Source organism: Montipora capricornis, chromosome 3 (genome assembly GCF_036669925.1).
Source record: "Montipora capricornis isolate CH-2021 chromosome 3, ASM3666992v2, whole genome shotgun sequence".
In the NCBI taxonomy this organism is placed as follows: domain Eukaryota; kingdom Metazoa; phylum Cnidaria; class Anthozoa; order Scleractinia; family Acroporidae; genus Montipora; species Montipora capricornis.
Genome location: NC_090885.1, coordinates 44,743,704 through 44,746,203, shown reverse-complemented (window position 1 = coordinate 44,746,203; position 2,500 = coordinate 44,743,704). Strand labels below are relative to the sequence as shown.

Below are 2,500 nucleotides of genomic sequence, written 5' to 3'. Positions count from 1 at the left end.
CTTTAGGCTATTTGTATGTTCACGGTTTAGACAATAGTGAAGCGCACGTTTTAGTCAAGTAACACCTTTGGCCTCGTTGTAAGACAAACTGGGGAAGAATCTTGGATTACCAATGGCGGATTTACTTTAAAAAGGGAAACCATGAGAAGATAATTTAAACTGCTTTTCTTGGCCAAGGAAAGGCAGTTTCTTTGTGCATTGATAGAATTATTTGTTTGCATGACCTACATTGATTTGCTTATTGCAAGTTTACAAAACTCGAAATCAACTAATCCAATACCCATGTACGTTTCTTTATTGGCACAAACTATGAATATGCGGGTTTTACACGCACACCTGTTACGGACACACCAGCCCGACCACACCTACTGAATGACTCACAGTGGACAGTTTGTTATGTTCACACGAGTCAGTGACCGTTCTTTCTGGACTTCTTTGAGGCTCTAAAAACCGCTGATATTCTTTGATTTTCTAGATGAGTTAAAATTATTACAGTAAATAATCTAAGAGTATGCATTTATTTAACATTTATCGTTTGTGAGTCAATGTATAAATGTAATTGCATTCATTGCCCCTTTCAATCAACGGCTAAAAAAGATAAGGGGTCTTATTTAGTCCCCACAAATCAATAAAGCGAGGGCCGTCTTCATGAAAGAGATCTCCTTACCACATTCCGCTGTAATGACGTTACCACAAGTGCAAAGGCATTTCCTCGCATAGGATCTAATTAAATTACATATTATTCATTTAGCGATAAGAATTTTGACAGTAAAGGCTTGCGACAGAATAATGGCGACATGGTCGGATAATAGATAACAGTTTGTTTTCAAGTGATGTTACAATATGGTCTGCATAGTTCCGTTTTCGTGGATAAAATCAATTAGCCTTCAGTAAAAAACAAATGTGAAAATACGTTCCACTGATCGCTCTATGATCGCTTGTCTCAGTCCTTAAGATTTGAAAATGTGTGGAAATTTGTACTGATCTTTGAAGACAACAAATATTACCTATTCAGTAATTTACTAACATGACACAAACTAAGGAAAGCGGAGTCTGTTGAACTGCTTTCATTACGCTCTTAAGCTTTATCTCAGACAGTGTCTTCAGTTACACGACAGAAGTCCTACGTGATAACAAAACCCGGGCAAATGGTCTCGAGTTTAATACTGATGGGTGAATGGAAGACATGAATGGGGTAAGAAGAAAAAGTATTAAAAGCAACACAGTGCAACTTGACTGAAGTATCAACTCACATTCGCAGGTGAAGAACATTGACAGAGGAACGCCAATACAGAGCAAGACATCTCAGAAGAGGCCATAACTTTCAAGGTATTTCCGTCTGACGGAAGCCCTCGGCCTCTTCCCGCAAGCCCGACCAATCGAGTAGTGCAAATTGAGATGGGAAAAAGAAGCGTTACCCCAACCTCAAATTACACGTTTGGGCGGTTTTTATGGCAGGCGTCCCATTTTCTCGCTCAGACAGGCGCTCTGCTTGTTTACGAACTGCAACTTTGGGGAAAGCAGCTCAGTTAACTCCCAGAAGTTCACTGTATGCTGAAATCATGTTTGCCGTCGTCACAAAAGTATTTTATAAGTGGACACTCTTCCAACGAAGTGAGACACCTTCCTTAAAATTGAAAGATTTGATTATTTCGTTCCAAATTTATAGACCCCAAATTCAATCTTGTTCGGTACCCTCTACATTCAGTTAAAAATCTCACAAAGGTTCCACACTGACCTTATTTTACAGTAAACCTTTTACAGTAAACCTTCCTAACTGGTCACAGGGCTTCAGTGTAATAAATCTGTTTCACTCCTCTTGTGCTCTGTCCATCAGATGTGTTTGAGTGCTCGTAGTGTTTCACACAATGCTTGATCGATTCACTTGTTACCAAATTATGACAAAGACACCAGGAGACTTTTGTTTTGAAGCTTAGAAACTTCGCCACAAAGCACTCGAAAGCTGGGCCTGATGCTATTACAACAAAGCAATTAGTTCCGAGAGGTAGTCTTTTCGCGCGCATGAACCACTGAAATTCTCTCTTAACAAAGCTAAACGAGTATACCTCTCGTTATTTCATTTTTACCTCATTGCACAAATATCAAATATGGAAAGAGGTTTAAAATGCGTATCTGGTGACGAAAAACATTATCTGAAAAAACTTTAAATGTTTTAAGTAAATTAGCCTTTTCCTAAAATGTTAACAGGTAAACAACTAAGCTTTCCGCAATCCGTTTTGAAAATAATCAGACTACTTGCTCATTCTAAAGTTTTCCACCGTTGTTCTTCTCCTGGAAATTCGTTCAAAGACTTGAAAGACTTTACAAAGCGTTTATCTTTGGTTGATCTTTATGGAGAAATTTCATGTCTCAAATTGAAAAAGCTTCAGTATTGTCTTGTTGAGCTCCTTCAGTAATTGATATTCGTGGCATTTCCTGTAGGCCGGCTAGTATTAGTGCAAATTATATTTGTAATTATAGACCTGGAGAGGAATTTGGC

The 2,500-nt window shown here is 38.4% G+C and overlaps 1 protein-coding gene across 3 annotated transcripts in view; it reads right to left on the bottom strand.

Moving 5' to 3' along the window:
* LOC138043249 (protein sprouty homolog 2-like) overlaps positions 1–2,500 on the bottom strand; it is a 14,021-nt gene that overhangs the window by 10,407 nt on the left and 1,114 nt on the right. Inside the window, exon 1 of one of the 3 annotated variants that reach the window (XM_068889422.1) lies at positions 1,739–2,149. The exons of 1 other annotated variant lie outside the window; for it this stretch is intronic. The gene's annotated coding sequence lies outside the window, so the exon portion shown is untranslated. Of the gene's footprint in view, positions 1–1,253; positions 1,406–1,738; positions 2,150–2,500 lie in introns of those variants that run through there. One more of the 3 variants, XM_068889423.1, reaches the window with a different exon arrangement.